This window comes from Phyllobates terribilis, unplaced genomic scaffold (genome assembly GCF_046119375.1).
Source record: "Phyllobates terribilis strain yellow unplaced genomic scaffold, ASM4611937v1 Scaffold_117__1_contigs__length_5270597, whole genome shotgun sequence".
Classification (NCBI taxonomy): Eukaryota; Metazoa; Chordata; class Amphibia; order Anura; family Dendrobatidae; genus Phyllobates; species Phyllobates terribilis.
Window position 1 is genome coordinate 4,746,995 of NW_027362877.1, and position 20,508 is coordinate 4,767,502.

General features: G+C 47.2%; 1 pseudogene; it reads left to right on the forward strand.

Annotated features, from left to right (window-relative positions):
* The first annotated feature begins 441 nt into the window (after positions 1 to 441).
* LOC141201518 (uncharacterized) overlaps positions 442 to 20,508 on the forward strand; it is a 147,333-nt pseudogene continuing 127,266 nt past the window's right edge.

A 20,508-nucleotide genomic window follows, 5' to 3' on the forward strand; every position in this document is an offset into this window, starting at 1 on the left:
AGGGGGGGGAGAGAGACGACGGAGGGGGGGAGAGAGACGACGGAGGGGGGAGAGAGACGACGGAGGGGGGGAGAGAGACGACGGAGGGGGGAGAGAGACGACGGAGGGGGGAGAGAGAGACGACGGAGGGGGGGGAGAGAGACGACGGAGGGGGGGGAGAGAGACGACGGAGGGGGGAGAGAGACGACGGAGGGGGGGGAGAGAGACGACGGAGGGGGGAGAGAGAGACGACGGAGGGGGGGAGAGAGAGACGACGGAGGGGGGGAGAGAGAGAACAAAGCATCACAACAGGAAGAGGCTGCTGCACTGAGAGCGGAGGACCTGTGGTGACGTCACTGTCATGTGATCAGGGGGCGGAGCTCAGGAAAGGTAGAGACTAAATCCATGTGGGCTAAAGGACCTGACGTCATACCCATAAGACTTGATGATGTCACCGGAAGGGGCGGGGCCTCGCGCTCCATTGCTCTCTGCTGCTGAGACTGTGGCGATTACTCTGAGGAGCTGAGGTGATTTGGGGGCGGAGATAAGTGGATGTTCCTGTATGGGGGCTGCACAGGGAGCAGGGGGATTCTGAAGGTGCGAGACTGCGTGGGTGAGGAGGGGGTCCTGTTACTTGCGTGGAGTCTCCCCCGTGACCGTCCCCCGCTGGCGCTGTAGTTACCACGGTGACCGTCCCCCGCTGGCGCTGTAGTTACCACGGTGACCGTCCCCCGCTGGCGCTGTAGTTACCACGGTGGCCGTCCCCCGCTGGCGCTGTAGTTACCACGGTGGCCGTCCCCCGCTGGCGCTGTAGTTACCACGGTGACCGTCTCCCGCTGGAGGTGTAGTTACCACGGTGACCGTCTCCCGCTGGAGGTGTAGTTACCACGGTGACCGTCTCCCGCTGGAGGTGTAGTTACCACGGTGACCGTCTCCCGCTGGAGGTGTAGTTACCACGGTGACCGTCTCCCGCTGGAGGTGTAGTTACCACGGTGACCGTCTCCCGCTGGAGGTGTAGTTACCACGGTGACCGTCCTCTGCCGGCGGTGTAGTTACCACGGTGACCGTCCCCCGCTTGCGCTGTAGTTACCACGGTGACCGTCCCCCGCTTGCGCTGTAGTTACCACGGTGACCATCCCCTGCTGGAGGTGTAGTTACCACGGTGACCGTCTCCCGCTGGCGCTGTAGTTACCATGGTGACCATCCCCCGCTGGAGGTGGAGTTACCACGGTGACCATCCCCCGCTGGCGCTGTAGTTACCACGGTGACCGTCCCCCGCTGGAGGTGTAGTTACCACGGTGACCGTCCCCCGCTGGAGGTGTAGTTACCACGGTGACCGTCCCCCGCTGGAGGTGTAGTTACCACGGTGACCGTCCCCCGCTGGAGGTGTAGTTACCACGGTGACCGTCCCCCGCTGGAGGTGTAGTTACCACGGTGACCGTCCCCCGCTGGAGGTGTAGTTACCACGGTGACCGTCCTCCGCTGGAGGTGTAGTTACCACGGTGACCGTCCCCCGCTGGAGGTGTAGTTACCACGGTGACCGTCCCCCGCTGGAGGTGTAGTTACCACGGTGACCGTCCCCCGCTGGAGGTGTAGTTACCACGGTGACCGTCCTCCGCTGGAGGTGTAGTTACCACGGTGACCGTCCCCCGCTGGAGGTGTAGTTACCACGGTGACCGTCCCCCGCTGGAGGTGTAGTTACCACGGTGACCGTCCCCCGCTGGAGGTGTAGTTACCACGGTGACCGTCTCCCGCTGGAGGTGTAGTTACCACGGTGACCGTCTCCCGCTGGAGGTGTAGTTACCACGGTGACCGTCTCCCGCTGGAGGTGTAGTTACCACGGTGACCGTCTCCCGCTGGAGGTGTAGTTACCACGGTGACCGTCCCCCGCTGGAGGTGTAGTTACCACGGTGACCGTCTCCCGCCGGCGCTGTAGTTACCACGGTGACCGTCTCCCGCCGGCGCTGTAGTTACCACGGTGACCGTCCTCTGCCGGCGCTGTAGTTACCACGGTGACCGTCCCCCGCTTGCGCTGTAGTTACCACGGTGACCGTCCCCCGCTTGCGCTGTAGTTACCACGGTGACCGTCCCCCGCTTGCGCTGTAGTTACCACGGTGACCGTCCCCCGCTGGAGGTGTAGTTACCACGGTGACCGTCTCCCGCTGGAGGTGTAGTTACCACGGTGACCGTCTCCCGCTGGAGGTGTAGTTACCACGGTGACCGTCTCCCGCTGGAGGTGTAGTTACCACGGTGACCGTCTCCCGCTGGAGGTGTAGTTACCACGGTGACCGTCTCCCGCTGGAGGTGTAGTTACCACGGTGACCGTCCTCTGCCGGCGGTGTAGTTACCACGGTGACCGTCCCCCGCTTGCGCTGTAGTTACCACGGTGACCGTCCCCCGCTTGCGCTGTAGTTACCACGGTGACCGTCCCCTGCTTGCGCTGTAGTTACCACGGTGACCGTCCCCTGCTGGAGGTGTAGTTACCACGGTGACCGTCCCCCACTGGCGCTGTAGTTACCACGGTGACTGTCCTCCGCTGGAGGTGTAGTTACCATGGTGATTGTCCTCCGCTTGCGCTGTAGTTACCACGGTGACCGTCCACCGCTGGAGGTGTAGTTACCACGGTGACCGTCCCCTGCTGGAGGTGTAGTTACCACAGTGACTGTCCTCTGCTGGCGGTGTAGTTACCACGGTGACCGTCCCCCGCTGGCGGTGTAGTTACCACGGTGACCGTCCTTTGCTGGCGCTGTAGTTACCACGGTGATCGTCCTCCGCTGGCGGTGTAGTTACCACGGTGACCGTCCTCTGCTGGCGGTGTAGTTACCACGGTGACCGTCCTCCTACGAGGCTGATAATGAGCGGTCAGGTCGGCGGAGGAGGCCGCGGTGGAGTTTGTGGCTTTTCCTCCAGATTCTTACTGATAAATGTCGGATATTTGGGGCAGAATTCAGTGATTGTCGTTATATCGTCCCCTGTGATCTCCATCTTCTCCTTTATCATGAAGACGCCGGCAGGACGAGATCCCTCCAGCTGATCCAGTGCTGATCCCTCCTTCTCCTGAATGACCCCCGGAGGATGGACGAGGACGAGACCACCAGAAGATTATTACACTTCACCCTGGAGATCATCTCCCTGCTGAGCGGAGAGGTAACTCCTCTACATTTCTATCAGATTTATTGTGATATGTAACAAGTCTGACATCGGGAAGAGGAAATCCAGAAGAGGAAGAGAAGGATTCTTTACTGTAAGAGCAGTGATTGTGTGCAGCTCTCTGCCAGGAGGAGTTGTCATGGGGATTCCCTATAAGAGCTGTAGAGGGGCCTGGATGTCTGTCCTGAGTGTAATAATATTCCAGGTTATGGCCCCAGATTACTGGAGACGTTTATTGATCCCGGGATTTCTACTGATTGTCAGATCTGGAGTCGGGAAGGAATTCTTCTCCCTAAGTGTCTCTCTCCATACACAGGATTACACAATAGTGAGGAAGACACCGGGGGAGGGTGTGACTCCCATCATCCATCTCCAGGAGTCAGGAGGGCGGAGCTCGGGCCCCATCACAGAGCCTCCGCCGCACCCCCCGATACATGAGAGGAAGAAGAAGAAGATCCTAGAGCTCAGCAACAAGATGATTGAGCTGCTGAGCGGAGAGGTGACTGCTGGGACATTATACAGGACAGCACTGGAGGATTCTGGGTGATGACCGGAGAGGTGACTGCTGGGACATTATACAGGACAGCACTGGAGGATTCTGGGTGATGACCGGAGAGCTGACGCTGGGACATTATACAGGACAGCACTGGAGGATTCTGGGTGATGACTGGAGGTGACTGCTGGTACATTATGCAGGACAGCACTGGAGGATTCTGGGTGATGACCAGAGAGGTGACTGCTGGGACATTATACATGACGGCACTGGAGGATTCTGGGTGATGACTGGAGAGGTGACTGCTGGGACATTATACAGGACAGCACTGGAGGATTCTGGGTGTTGAGCGGAGAGGTGACTGCTGGGACATTATACAGGACAGCACTGGAGGATTCTGGGTGATGACCGGAGAGGTGACTGCTGGGACATTATACAGGACAGCACTGGAGGATTCTGGGTGATGAGCGGAGACGTGACTGCTGGGACATTATACAGGACAGCACTGGAGGATTCTGGGTGATCACGGTGTCGTTGTTGTCAGGCTCCTATAAGGTGTCAGGACGTCGCTGTCTATCTCTCCATGGAGGAGTGGGAGTATCTAGAAGGACACCAGGATCGGTACCAGGAGGTGATAATGGAGGAGCTCCGGCCTCTGACATCACCAGGTGAGAGGAGACTCTTGTTGGCTCCTGTGGATGTGATGACGTCTCTCGGCCTCGTCCTATAATAGATGAGTTTTCTCCAGACTTGCTCTGGTTTTCTCTACATTTTCTCACAGCTTTCATTCCCTGATTATTCTCTTCTGATCTGTGAGTCGCGGTTTCTCCGCTGTCGTCTTCATCAGTCTTGAGTCTTCGTCCTCGGCGGCTTCTTTCAGAAACTTTCACCTTCCTTAGAGCATCGGTCACATTTTGTCTGCAGATGTCCCAACTCTTCTGTCCGTTCTCTCCTATGATTTCTTTCGGTACTGGAGTCTGATCGTTACTCAGCAGAGTCGGGGTTAATTTACTGATGATTTTTCATCTAATCTGCTGTCGCTTGTCCATACCTCTGAACTCTGTGTGGCATTGACCTGGTCTCTAATCTGAGCTGCTGTTAACCTGCGATTTCTGAGGCTGGTGACTCGGATAAACTTATCCTCAGAAGCAGAGGTGACTCTTGGTCTTCCTTTCCTGGGGCGGTCCTCATGTGAGCCAGTTTCTTTGTAGCGCTTGATGATTTTTGCAACTGCACTTGGGGACACTTTCAAAGTTTGCCCAATTTTTCGCACTGACTGACCTTCATTTCTTAAAGTAATGATGGCTAGTTGTTTTTCTTTACTCAGCTGCTTTTTTTCTTGCTTAATACAAATTCTAACAGTCTATTCAGTAGGACTATCAGCTGTGTATCCACCAGACTTCTGCACAACACAACTGATGGTCCCAACCCCATTTATAAGGCGAGAAATCCCACTTATTAAACCTGACAGGGCACACCTGTGAAGTGAAAACCATTTCCTGTGACTACCTCTTGAAGCTCATCAAGAGAATGCCAAGAGTGTGCAAAGCAGTCATCAAAGCAAAAGGTGGCTACTTTGAAGAACCTAGAATATAAGACATATTTTCAGTTGTTTCACACTTTTTTGTTAAGTATATAATTCCACATGTGTTAATTCATAGTCTTGATGCCTTCAGTGTGAATGTACAATTTTCATAGTCATGAAAATACAGAAAAATCTTTAAATGAGAAGGTATGTCCAAATTTTTGGTCTCGTATGTATGTGTGTATATATATATATACACACACACACACACACACACACACACACACACACACACTTAGGTCCATATGTATTTGGACAGAGACAACGTTTTTTCTAGTTTTGGTTCTAGACATTACCACAATGAATTTTAAACAAAACAATTCAGATGCAGTTGAAGTTCAGACTTTCAGCTTTCATTTGAGGGAATCCACATTAAAATTGGATGAAGGGTTTAGGAGTTTCAGCTCCTTAACATGTGCCACCCTGTTTTTAAAGGGACCAAAAGTAATTGGACAGATGAAATAATTGTAAATAAAATGTTCATTTCTAGTAATTGGTTGAAAACCCTTTGTTGGCAATGACTGCCTGAAGTCTTGAACTCATGGACATCACCAGACGCTGTGTTTCCTCCTTTTTGATGCTCTGCCAGGCCTTCACTGCGGTGGTTTTCAGTTGCTGTTTGTTTGTGGGCCTTTCTGTCTGAAGTTTAGTCTTTAACAAGTGAAATGCATGCTCAATTGGGTTGAGATCAGGTGACTGACTTGGCCATTCAAGAATATTCCACTTCTTTGCTTTAGTAAACTCCTGGGTTGCTTTGGCTTTATGTTTTGGGTCATTGTCCATCTGTAGTATGAAACGACAACCAATCAGTTTGGCTGCATTTGGCTGGATCTGAGCACACAGTATGGCTCTGAATACATCAGAATTCATTCGGCTGCTTCTGTCCTGTGTCACATCATCAATAAATCACTAGTGACCCAGTGCCACTGGCAGCCATGCATGCCCAAGCCATCACACTGCCTCCGCCGTGTTTTACAGATGATGTGGTATGCTTTGGATCATGAGCTGTACCACGCCTTCGCCATACTTTTCTCTTTCCATCATTCTGGTAGAGGTTGATCTTGGTTTCATCTGTCCAAAGAATGTTCTTCCAGAACTGTGCTGGCTTTTTTAGATGTTTTTTAGCAAAGTCCAGTCTAGCCTTTTTCTTCTTGATGCTTATGAGTGGCTTGCACCGTGCAGTGAACCCTCTGTAGTTACTTTCATGCAGTCTTCTCTTTATGGTAGATTTGTATATTGATACGCCTACCTCCTGGAGAGTGGTGGTCACTTGGTTGGCTGTTGTGAAGGGGTTTCTCTTCACCACGGAGATTATTCTGCGATCATCCACCACTGTTGTCTTCCGTGGGCGCCCAGGTCTTTTTGCATTGATGAGTTCACCATTGCTTTCTTTCTTTCTCAGGATGTACCAAACTGTAGATTTTGTCACTCCTAATATTGTAGCAATTTCTCGGATGGTTTTTTTCTGTTTTTGCAGCTTAAGGATGGCTTGTTTCACCTGCATGGAGAGCTCCTTTGACTGCATGTTTACTTCACAGCAAAACCTTCCAAATGCAAACAGCACACCTCAAATCAACTCCAGGCCTTTTATCTGCTTAATTGAGAATGACATAACGAAGGGATTGCCCACACCTGTCCATGAAATAGCCTTGGAGTCAATTGTCCAATTACTTTTGGTCCCTTTAAAAACAGGGTGGCACATGTTAAGGAGCTGAAACTCCTAAACCCTTCATCCAATTTTAATGTGGATACGCTCAAATGAAAGCTGAAAGTCTGAACTTCAACTGCATCTGAATTGTTTTGTTTAAAGATCATTGTGGTAATGTCTAGAACTAAAATTAGAAAAACGTTGTCTCTGTCCAAATATATATGGACCTATCCGTATATATATATATATATATATATATATATATATATATATATATATATATATATATATATATATATATACACACAAAAACATTTGTTCTAATTTTGGGAGACAAAGCAAAAATAATGGTAACTTCAATCTGAGATCCTGGCGTGGTAATAAGTGTAAGTCTCCCTTACAGGGATGTTTGTTCAGAAGAATATGTATTATGGAGCTTTTCTGTGGAGTCTGACCAGACAATCTCTCCTTGGCTCCCCGTGTTCATCAGTAAGCGCCCATGACCCCGGTGCCTGCTCTCTAGTTGTCCTTTCTACACATTGATAGGTACTAACCGCTGTGTACCGGGTGCTCCCCACAACACCGTCCTTCCGGGTTCTGTGACTTCGTACGTCAGTCGTACATGTGCCCTTTTTTCCTCCTTTAGAGTCAAATGCAGAACTTGCTGCTTATTTTAGTGTTTATACCGAGGCGGATGTTGAGAGTTATCTCTATTTAAAGAAGAAGAAAAACACGGTAACCCGTCTTTTAGTAGATCAGGTTCTCTCCTCTTAGTGATCCCAGAGGATCCTGTCCAGGACGGAGGCCGTGTCCTCACGGTGACATCATGAGCTCTCAAAATACAATCACTGGTAAATGGTCACCGTCCTTCCCCCAATCTCTATACAGTGATTTAGGAGAGAAGAAACCAATGGATAGAAATGTGGAGCTTTTTCCAGCTCCTCTGTGGTTCCATCCCTGGTGGAGACGAAACTTGGAGAAGTTGTGTTTTTTAGTACGGCTACTTCATTGACTGATGAGGGTCTTCTCTGTCCCTCTCCTCAGGGTCCTCATCCTCCGAGTGCAGAGCAGAAAGCATTAGGCTTTGGTCTCGCTGATTATCACTTCATACTTGGGGCCCACAATGTGCTGGGACCTCGGTACCGGTGGTGAGGACCGCAACAATGTAATTTATTCACTGATACATAAACATAGAATTACCGGTTCTGAGAGACGAGTCTCATATATAGACAGATACACGGCAGGTCTTGTATTCAGTCTGTGTGTCTCCACAGATGGATCCAGGGGGAGAAATCCACCAGAGAGATGTCCCCGTTCTCTGTATCCCCAGGACTGTCCAGAGGAGAATCACAATATCCCGGAGGATCATCAGGTAGATGACACTGAAGTCCCCACAGCATCTGACCATGATGTGATGGGATTTGAGCTCATCTTACATTTTTTCTTTTTAGGATGAAGATCTGATTAATATTAAGGTTGAAGTTATACATGGAGCCCAAGAGGCGACCGCAATATGGGCCGATCAGCAGGGTGAGGAGGGGAGACTGTCATGTCTGTTCTGTGGTCATCTACTACTACTTCCATCATTGCATGACACAATCTACAGTGGCATGTAAAAGTTTGGGCACCCCTGGTCAAAATTACTGTTATTGTGACCAGTTAAGCAAGTTGAAGATGAAATGATCTCTAAAAGACCTAAAGTTAAAGATGACACATTTCCTTTGTATTACCCTTGGACATTTGTGTGCTCAGATAACTTTGACCAATGATTCAGACCTTACTTAGCCTGTTAGGGTAAGGGCTCATTCCCTATCATCGTTAGGAAAGTCCAGCTTTATAAAAACCCTGCCTACTCTAACAATGTGCCAAATAAACAGCAGCCATGGCTTCTTCTAATCCGCTGTCTAGCACTCTGAAAATGGTGGAGGCCCACAAAGCAGGAGAAGGCTATGAGCGAAGCGTTTTCAAGTTGCCCTTTCCTCGGTTCAAAATGTAATAAAGAAATGTCAGTTAACAGAAACAGTGGAGGTCAAGATAAGGTCTGGAAGACCAAGCAAATTTTCAGTAGGATTGCTATAGAGGCAAATCAGAACCCCCTCCTGACTGCAAAAGACCTTCAGAAAGATTTAGCAGACTCTGGAGTTGTGGTACATTATTATACTCTTCAGAGACACCTGCACAAATATGGCCTTCATGGAAGAGTCATCAGAAGAAAACCTCTCCTGCGACCTCACCATGAAATTCAGCGTCAGAAGTATGCAAAAGTACATCTAAGAAGGTCTGATGCATTTTGGAAACAAGTCTTGTGGACCGATGAGGTTAAAATAGACCAATGATAAAAGTTGTGTGGAGAAAAAGGGCACAGAATTTTAGGAAAAGAACATCTCGCCAACCATTAAGCATGGTGGTGGATCAATCATGCTTTGGGGTTGTGTTGCAGCCAATGGCACAGGGAACGGGTAGAGGGAAGAATGGATTCCATGAAATTTCAGCAAATTCTTGATGCAAACATAACACCATGTTAAATGTAAAAGATGAAAATATATATAATTTATTATTTATTGTTTTGCCTAAAATACAAAGGAAATGTCATCTTTAACTTTAGGGCGTTTAGAGATTATTTCATCTTCAACTTAACTGTTCACAATAACAGTAATTTTGACCATTGGTGCCCAAACTTTTACATGTCACTGTATTCTGTCACTATGTGTTTCCTACAGATGGACTCATGGAAAGAAATCCACCAGAGAGATGTCCCCGTCCTCTGTATCCCCAGGACTGTCCAGAGGAGAATCACAACATCCCGGAGAGTCATCAGGTAGACGGTGCTGAGCCCTGTACCGGATCTGTATATGGGGGGACATTTCTGATCGAGGTCATAGATGTCACAGATTTTGGTGGTTTCTTGTATTGTGCTGATTGTTACATCTGATATATCAGGAGGAAGATCCAACTAAGAATAAAGTGAAGGACGAGACAGAAGAAGAAGCGATGACGAGGAGGGATCAGCCGTGTGTGAATGACGGGAAGGAGGAGATTCCTGTAGATGTTTCCATAGGTATGTAATAATGACCGGCGTGTGATGATGATGACTGGCGTATGACGATGATGATTGGCATGTGACTATGATTAGCGGCGTATGACGATGATGATTGGCATGTGACTATGATTAGCGGCGTGTGATGATGATGACTGGCATGTGACTATGATTAGCGGCGTATGACGATGATGATTGGCATGTGACTATGATTAGCGGCGTGTGATGATGATGACTGGCGTATGACGATGATGATTGGCATGTGACTATGATTAGCGGCGTGTGATGATGATGACTGGCGTATGACGATGATGATTGGCATGTGACTATGATTAGCGGCGCCTGACGATGACCCTTGTGTGATATTGTATGAAGTCTCCGGTGCAGTGAAGCTTTATCCGCCGTCCACATCACAGCAGAAGCGTCCGGTGATGGCGCGGCTGCTCTTGTACAGAGTCCGGTTGCGCACCGATGAATAACTGGGCCGCATTCACACCTCTTAATGATTTAATAAGCACATTTTTAATTTTCCTAATTGTGTTTTTTAATATTACTTCCATCTTTTATTTTCGTATTATTCTTACACAAGTCTCTTGCTGCCATATAAATGACTGAGCTTGCGATTCGGACAGAACCCCGGGGGAAGATTCCGTATAATGAGGCACTGTGGACGCCGTCTGGCCTATGATCCAGTGATGTCCATCTTTTTCAGCGTGCATAAAAGCGCAGTCGACCAGAGGCTAGACGGAGTCCGGTGTAACTCTGCTGCCTCATTATTCTGAATGGATCCCTCAGGGGTGTCATCTGAATCGTGTATTTTGTAGATTTAGATGGAAACCCCGATGTACAGTGGGTACGGAAAGTATTCAGACCCCTTTACATTTTTCACTCTTTGTTTTATTGCAGCTATTCGGTAAGTTCTAAAAAGTTCATTTTTTTCTCATTATAGTACACTCTGCACCCCATCTTGACTGAAAAAAAACAGAAATGTAGACATTTTTGCAAATTTATTAAAAAAGAAAAACTGAAATATCACATGGTCATAAGTATTCAGACCCTTTGCTCAGACACTCATATTTAAGTCACGTGCTGTCTATTTCCTTGTGATCCTCCTTGAGATGGTTCTACTCCTTCATTGGAGTCCAGCTGTGTTTAATTAAACTGATAGGACTTGATTTGGAAAGACACACACCTGTCTATATAAGACGTCACCGCTCACAGCCAATAAAGACAAAGCTAGGTAATTAAAATAAATCTTCTCTCAACGGGTTAATTACATTGGGGGAATTTTTAATAGTAGTGGACAACTTCTTTAATTGCGTGGACACTTTTCTATACTAAGGGCAAGATACGAAGCTTGAGAGTGAAATGGCACTGGAGGTACATTAAGGGAACCTGTCATCAGTAATTACCATTAAAGAACTATTTGCTGTCTAATCTCTGCCACCCCTGACTTGTGCCAATGTCACCAGTTTATGTGTCATTCACTTTACCCGTCATTGTGTTGAGCTACAACTAATGAGATCTCTGATATTATAGGGTTTATTATGGTTAGTAGATGCAGACATTTTTGCTTTGTGCACAGACTTGCACAAACCACATTTATTTCCCCCACATTCAATATGCAAATTGCCTCTTCAGAGAAAAAGAGGACTTGTACTCTACAGCGCCACCTATTGGAAGCAGCAATCCTACAGGTCACAACCAACCATTTAACGAGTCGTTCAATATGACTTAGGATAAAAGTCAAATCAGAATCTCAATTTGCAGACACGGTGTTTCGGGCTGTTGGTCCTCGTCAGTGCAAAGTACGAGTTCTGATTTGGCTAGGTGAGAGCCACATTCAATAAAACCTTTGGTATTTGTCATCCACGTGTCAGTTGGATTTCTTGTAGAGACATAAGCTCGGAGAAATGATGTTACCAATAATAACGTCCCTCTCAGCAATGAAGGAACAACTAGGTATGAAAATCTCTGCTAGATCCTTGTCGGTGTATAACATAGGTAAATGTTTTCTGGTAATATTCACTATATTATAGGAATCTTCTCTGCAGCCAGTATTGAATGCATCTCTAGACTGATGGATGTTTCCTTCTTTGTGAGTTTTCGGTAATGTATGAAATATTGGACATTGTGGGTGATTTTCCTTTAATCGTTCTATTTGTTTGGCATTAAGTACAGGCGATACCAAACCCTCCTCCAAAAGACAATGTAAGGGGGTATTGTATGAATTAGTAGGATCTCCATCTAGAGTGCGGCATATATTAGTATCGTCATCCATGTTCATAACCTCCGGCTCATACAACCCACTATCCAGAGCTGTAATCGAGCCCCCTTTATCTGCAGCTCTAATGACTTTATTAGGGCTGTGCTCAGGGCCGTATCTGGCATTCATGCTGCCCTAGGCACTTTAAGTGGTCACGCCCCCTACTGGTAATTCATACTAAAAGTGCTCACACCCTTTAGGCCCCCTTCACACGTACCGGAGACACACACGTACACCCATTATAATCTATAGGCTGCGCACATGGTCACACGGACCGGACATGTCCGTTTTTTGCCGGCAGCTCTGACGTCAGTACGTCCTGCACACAGATGACATAAAGTGTGACATCCGCACACACGTCTGTGTGACACGTGCCGGAAGAGAGTGCAGAATAGAAATGACAGATATTTAGGTGTTAGATGTGCAAAGATCGAGATAGATGATAGATATCCGTGAGATATATAATTAGTGCCCTGAGTGTGTAGTTTACTGTACTTGTGTTTAGCTAATAAATTAAAAAAGCGATGTGGAGTCCTACCTATTTTTGATAACCAGCAAAGGTAAAGCAGACAGCTGTGAGTGGATATTATCAGGGTGGTAAGGTCCTCGGTTACTGGGCCCTTCCCAGCCTAAAAATACCAGCCCTCAGCCGCCTCAGAAATGGGGCACCAATTCAGGTGCTTCGCACGGCTCTTCCCGATTGCCCTGGTGCGGTGGCAATCGGGGTAATGGCGGTTAGGGTTGATGACAGCTGTGATTTGTCATAAAACACAGCTGTCTTCAAGCCCTCAGGTTAGTAATGGAGGGGGAAAGGAAAGAGATCCCGACACGCACCTGTAGTCAATCATTTATTCCACATCCACAAATCTGCAAAACGCTTCAGCTCCTCCAGAGCTTTTCTCAATTGTGGGCAATCACATAGAAATACAACATTTATATAGAAAAAATAAAGGAAATGACATCACAATGAAATAAAAAATGAAAAAAACTACAAACATTCATATAATCATATTAGTCTCATTATATAAAATATACACTGCTCAAAAAAATAAAGGGAACACTTATATTCTGTTGTGTAACTCCAAGTAAATGAAACTTCTGTGAAATCAAACTGTCCACTTAGGAAGCAACACTGATTGACAATCAATTTCACATGCTGTTATACAAATGGAATAGACAATGGATGGAAATTATTGTCAATTATCAAGACGCCCTCAATAAAGGAGTGATTCTGCAGGTGGGGACCACAGACCATATCTCAGTACCAATGCTTTCTGGCTGATGTTTTGGTCAGTTTTGAATATTGGTTGTACTTTCACACTCGTGGTAGCATGAGACGGACTCTATAACCCACAGAAGTTGCTCAGGTAGTGCAGCTCATCCAGGATGGCACATCAATGCGAGCTGTGGCAAGAAGATTTGCTGTGTCTGTCAGCGTAGTGTCCAGAGGCTGGAGGCGGTACCAGGAGACAGGCCAGTACACCAGGAGACGTGGGGCGCCATAGGAGGGCAACAACCCAGCAGCAGGACCGCTACCTCCACCTTTGTGCAAGGAGGAGCACTGCCAGAGCCCTGCAAAATGACCTCCAGCAGGCCACAAATGTGCATGTGGCTGCACAAACGGTTATAAACCGACTCCATGAGGGTGGTATGAGGGCCCGACGTCCACAGATGGGGGTTGTGCTCACAGCCCAACACCGTGCAGGGTGCTTGGCATTTGCCACAGAACACCAGGATTGGCAAAGTCGCCACTGGCGCCCTGTGCTCTTCACAGATGAAAGCAGGTTCACACTGAGCACATGTGACAGACGTGACAGAGTCTGGAAACGCCGTGGAGAGCGATCTGCTGCCTGCAACATCCTTCAGCATGACCGGTTTGGCAGTGGGTCAGTAATGGTGTGGGGTGGCATTTCTTTGGAGGGCCGCACAGCCCTCCATGTGCTCGCCAGAGGTAGCCTGACTCCCATTAGGTACCAAGATGAGATCCTCAGACCCCTTGTAAGACCATATGCTGGTGTGATTGGCCCTGGGTTCCTCCTAATGCAGGACAATGCCAGACCTCATGTGGCTGGAGTGTGTCAACAGTTCCTGCAAGATGAAGGCATTGAAGCTATGGACTGGCCGCCCGTTCCCCCAGACCTGAATCCGATTGAGCACATCATGTCTCGCTCCATCCACCGTTGTCACGTTGCACCCCAGACTGTCCAAGAGTTGGCGGATGCTTTAGTCCAGGTCTGGGAGGAGATCCCACAGGAGACCATCCGCAACCTCAGCAGGAGCATGCCCAGGCGTTGTAGGGAGGTCACACAGGCACGTGGAGGCCACACACAATACTCAGCCTCATCAGGAGCATGCCCAGGCATTGTAGGGAGGTCATACAGGCACGTGGAGGCCACACACAATACTCAGCCTCATCAGGAGCATGCCCAGGCGTTGTAGAGAGGTCATACAGGCACGTGGAGGCCACACACAATACTCCGCCTCATCAGGAGCATGCCCAGGCGTTGTAGGGAGGTCATACAGGCACGTGGAGGCCACACACAATACTGAGCCTCATTTTGACTTGTTTTAAGGACATTACATCAAAGTTGGATCAGCCTGTAATGTGTTTTTCCACTTTGTACAGAACAAAGTATTCAATGAGAATATTTCATTCATTCAGATCTAGGATGGGTATTTCAGTGTTCCCTTTATTTTTTTGAGCAGTGTATATACACAAAGATGAAAAAACGTCCATAACAAAGTATAATAACTGTCAAATTAAATATTTTATTTTACACCAATACACATTGCCACAAATATATATATAGGCGTATATACAGTGCTGGCCAAAAGTACTCAGTTTCTTCCTGAAAATGATTGCAATCACAAATTCTTTGGTCTTATTATCTTCATTTAATTTGCTTGCAAGGAAAAAACACAAAAGAGAATGAAGCAAAAATCAAATCATTGATCATTTCACACAAAACTCCAAAAAAGGGCCAGACAAAAGTATTGGCACCCTCAGCCTAATACTTGGTTGCACAACCTTTAGCCAAAATAACTGCGAACAACCGCTTCCGGTAACCATCAATGAGTTTCTTACAATACTCTGCTGGAATTGTAGACCATTCTTCTTTGGCAAACTGCTCCAGGTCCCTGATATTTGAAGGGTGCCTTCTCCAAACTGCCATTTTGAGATCTCTCCACAGGTGTTCTATGGGATTTAGGTCTGGACTCATTGCTGGCCACCTTAGAAGTCTCCAGTGCTTTCTCTAAAACCATTTTATAGTGCCTTTGGAAGTGTGTTTTAGGTCATTGTCCTGCTGGAAGACCCATGACCTCGGAGGGAGACCCAGCTTTCTCACACTGGGCCCTACATTATGCTGCAAAATTTGTTAGTAGTCTTCAGACTTCATAATGCCATGCACACGGTCAAGCAGTTCAGTGCCAGAGGCAGCAAAGCAACCCCAAAACATCAGGGAACCTCCGCCATGTTTGACTGTAGGGACCGTGTTCTTTTCTTTGAATACCTCTTTTTTTTTCCTGTACACTCTATGTTGATGCTTTTTCCCAAAAAGCTCTACTTTTGTCTCATCTGACCAGAGAACATTCTTCCAAAACGTTTTAGGCTTTCTCAGGTAAGTTTTGGAAAACTACAGCCTGGCTTTTTTATGTCTCGGGGTAAGAAGTGGGGTCTTCCTGGGTATCCTACCATACAGTCCCTTTTCATTCAGACACCGACGGATAGTACAGGTTGATACTGTTGTACCCTCGGACTGCAGGGCAGCTTGAACTTGTTTGGATGTTAGTCGAGGTTCTTTATCCACCATCCGCACAATCTTGCGTTGAAATCTCTCGTCAATTTTTCTTTTCCGTCCACATCTAGGGAGGTTAGCCACAGTGCCATAGGCTTTACACTTCTTGATGACACTGCGCACGGAAGACACAGGAACATTCAGGTCTTTGGAGATGGACTTGTAGCCTTGAGATTGCTCATGCTTCCTCACAATATGGTTTCTCAAGTCCTCAGACAGTTCTTTGGTCTTCTTTCTTTTCTCCATGCTCAATGTGGTACACACAAGGACACAGGACAGAGGTTGAGTCAACTTTAATCCTTGTTAACTGGCTGCAAGTGTGATTTAGTTATTGCCAACACCTGTTAGGTGCCACAGGTAAGTTACAGGTGCTGTTAATTACACGAATTAGAGAAGCATCACATGATTTTTAAAAGGGTGCCAATACTTTTGTCCACCCCTTTTTTAGGTTTGGTGTGGAATTATATCCAATTTGGCTTTAGGACAATTCTTTTTGTGTTTTTTCATTGAAGACAAATTAAATGAAGAGAATAATACCAAAGAATTTGTGATTGCAATCATTTTCAGGAAGAAACTGAGTATTATCTGACAGAATTGCAGGGGTGCCAATACTTTTGGCAAGCACTGTAGGAAATGCAAAAAAAACATACTAATAAGTTTTACTTATATAGCGCCAACATATTCCGCAGCACTTTACAATTAAGCGGGGACATGTACAGACAATAAATTCAATACAAGGTAAGACAGTTTAAACAGTTACATTAGGAGCGAGGGTCCTTCCGCTCGCACGCTTACAATCTACAAGGGAATGGGGGGACACAGTAGGTGAAAAGTGCTTGTTATTTCAGGTCTGGCAATTATAATAAATAGGGATTTTTACATAAAGCTGCATGATCCGGTCATCAGCCTGTATGTATAAGTGCAATAATCAAGTATCGAGTGCAGTTATCGTGTGCATGGAGGGTGAGGAGACAGATGAAGAGTAGGGAGCAGATTCTGAATAATATTTAGAAGGAGGAAAAAGGGGAAAGTTGGTTTACTGAGTAGTTGAGGTGGTCGGCTTGTTTAAAGAGATGGGTTTTTAAAGCGCGCTTGAAGACATGGGGGCTAGGCATCAGTCGGTTCTTCTAGGGTAGAGCATTCCAGAGAACTGGCACAGCACGAGAGACGTCTTGGAGACGGAGGTGCGAGGTTCAGATTATGAGGGATGTTAGTCTTAGGTCATTTGTAGAACGGAGGGCACGTGTAGGGCGATAGGCAGAGATGAGAGAAGAGATATAAGGTGGTGCCGAACTGTGGAGAGCTTTGTGGGTGACAGCTATGAGTTTATATTGGACCCTGTAGCGAATGGGCAACCTGTGTAATGACTGGCACAAGATGGAGGCATCGGTGAAGCGGCTGGACAGAAATACGACCCTGGCTGCTGCATTCAGGACAGATTGGAGAGGAGAAAGTTTGGTAAGAGGGAGACCGATCAGAAGAGAGTTGCGGTAGTCCAGACGAGAGTGAATAAGAGCGACAGTAAGAGTTTTAGCAGTTTCAAAGGTGAGAAAAGGTCGGATTCTGGAGATGTTTTTAAGATGCAGGTGACAAGAGCGAGTGAGTGATCGGATATAGGGAGTAAAGGAAAGGTTAGTGTCGAATATGACCCCAAGGCAGCGAACGTGCTACTGGGAGTTATGGTTGAACCATCCAAGGTAAATTCAATGTCAGGTAGAGTTGGGTTAGTAGAGGGGAGAAACACAAGAAGTTCAGTTTTGTAGAGATTCAGTTTAAGATAGAGGGAGGACATTATGTTAGAGACAGCGGACAGACAATTCTTAGTATTTTGTATTAGGGTAGGGGTGATGTCAGGTGAAGAGGTGTCAGCATAGAGATGATACTGGAACCCAAATCTGCTGATTGTTAGTCCAATAGGGGCAGTGTATAGAGAGAAGAGGAGGGGGCATAGGACTGATCCCTGCGGGACACCGATAGTAAGGGGACGAGGAGAGGAAGAGGAGCCGGCAAAAGATACAGTGAAGGAGCGGTCAGAGATGTAGGAGGAGAACCAGGAGAGAACAGTTTCCTGGAGGCCTATAGAGCGGAGCATAGTGAGGAGGAGCTGGTGATCCACAGTGTCAAATGCGGCAGAGAGATCCAGGAGAATCAGCAGGGAGCAGTGACCTTTGGATTTAGCGGTTAGTAGATCATTAGAGACTTTAGTGAGGGTAGTTTCAGTGGAGTGTAAGGAGCGGAAACCAGATTGTAGAGGGTCGAGGAGAGAGTTATCTGAGAGATAGTGGATTAGACGGGAGTGGACCAAGCGTTCCAGGAGTTTAGAGATTTAAGTTAGATTAGAGACAGGTCTGTAGTTAGCAGCACAGTTCTGGTCCAGGGATGGCTTTTTAAGTAAAGGGGTTATGATGGCATGTTTAAATGAGGAGGGAAAGATACCTGAAGAAAGAGAGAGGTTAAATATTTTAGTCAGGTGAGTGGTGACCACCGGGGAGAGAGACTGCAGATGTGAAGGAATGGGGTCACTGTTGCAGGTTGGGAAGAAGTGAGGAGCTGGGTAACTTCTTCTTCTGTAACAGGCTCAAAGATGGCTAGTGAGCTTGAAGTGCGGCAGGGAAGGGGATCCAGGCACTGAGGAGATTGGACCAAAATGACCTGATGGATGTGGTTGATTTTTTCTAGGAAATAAGTGGCCAGATCCTCACCGCTGAGGTTGGTGGTGGGGGCCTGTGCATTAGGTTTCAGGAGGGAGTTTAAGGTTTCAAAAAGTCATTTTGGATTGTTGGACAGTGAAGTGATGAGGGGGATGTTATAGCAGAAGATGAGGTCCCCCAAGTTCAAAGACCCCATCTATGCTATATAAGTCTGACGGTTACCTTAGGTCAAAAACAACAACTAAATGTTCCTTCCTTGTATCAATAGAAACTAACGTGTCCTTGCTAGTCATCAGAATGTGTCTGATTAAATGTTTCAACACAAGCATAGGCATCACGAGAACAGAAACCAGTCTTTTTTTGCACAGCTAAATTGTATGATCGGACCATATATGGTAAATCTGTTTCTTCCTCCAGGGTGTATATAAACCCTATGCTTTGTAATAAAGTTAGAGTCTGTTGACGCATACTACCTGTCTTGTGTCTTATTCTCTCCGGGCCTGTATACTAAAGGATAGAAGAACCAGAAAGCAGTGACGACAGGGGTGAAGTAGGATTGTTTGGCCAGATGAAGGGCAGAGTTATAGGTTTTGAGCATGAATTCATAGTGGATGAAGTCCTCTGCTAAAAGAGATTTTCTCCACTGACGCTCAGCGCACCTTGAGCAACGCTGAAGAAAGCGTGTTTGCATTGTGTGCCAGGGCTGCCGTTGTCTGCGTTGGGTCTTTCTGCGTGTAGAAGGTGCTACTTCATTTAGGGCGCTCTTCACTGTATTATTGTAGTGTGACAATGCCAAGTTTGGACAGAAGAGGGAGGAGATGGGGGCTGAAGATGTGTGGAGATTGTCCATAAGCTGCTGGGTATTAATGGTACGTGTATTCCTAGAAGTGTGGTAAGTGGGGGTGTCCCAGGTGAGGAGACAGTTCTTGACAGAGAAGGAAAGAAGGTTGTGGTCCGACAGCGGGAAAGGAGAGTTAGTAAAGTCATGCAGCGAGCAGAGACGGGAGAAAACCAGGTCCAGAGTATTCCCGTCTTCATGTGTAGGAGAATTAGTAACCTGTGAGAGGCCGAATGAGGAGGTTAGAGAAAGTAGATGAGAGGCAGATTGGGAGAAGGGATCATCAATGGGGATGTTAAAGTCTCCTGTGATGAGCGTGGGGATGTCACAAGATAGAAAGTGAAGAAGCCAGTTGGCAAAGTTATCCAGGAACTGGTGGGAGGAGCCTGGAGGGCGATACACAACTGCCACTCACAGTGAGAAGGGTTTGAAGAGTCTGATGGTGTGGACTTCAAAGGAAGGAAACATAAGTGAGGGAACTGGGGGGATGACCTGGAAAGCACATTGTGGTGAAAGGAGCAAACCAACACCTCCACCCTGTCTATTCTCAGGTCTGGCCGTAAGTGAAAATTTCAGCCCACCAAATGAGAGAGCATCAGCTGCGGTGGTGTCTGAATGCTGGATCCAGATTTTTGTAATAGCCAGAAGGTTAAGGGAATTAGAGAGGAAAAAATCGTGAATGTAAGTTAGTTTGTTACACACAGACAGTGCGTTCCAGAGGGCACAATGAAAGCAATAGGAGAGGGCATGCACTGAATGTTACTAAGATTAGCAGGGTTTCTATATGCAGCTGGAGGAGAGTGGTGTATGCTAGTGCAGGGAGGCCCAGTGTTGGGGGAGATGTTGCCAGCGACTAGGAGGAGAAAAATGAGAAAGAGCAGGTGGTGCAATGATTTGTATGAACGTTTTGCGTGCTGTATGGAGGTAGTGGATGGTTTGGAGTGGGTGAGAAATATCAGTGGAGCCTCAGAGTTATACATGAGAGAGGGGAGAAGGGAGGGGTGGATATGGAGAGAGTGCACAGAATGTGCTAAAGGGCAGGCGAGATGTGAGAAAGCAGAAGT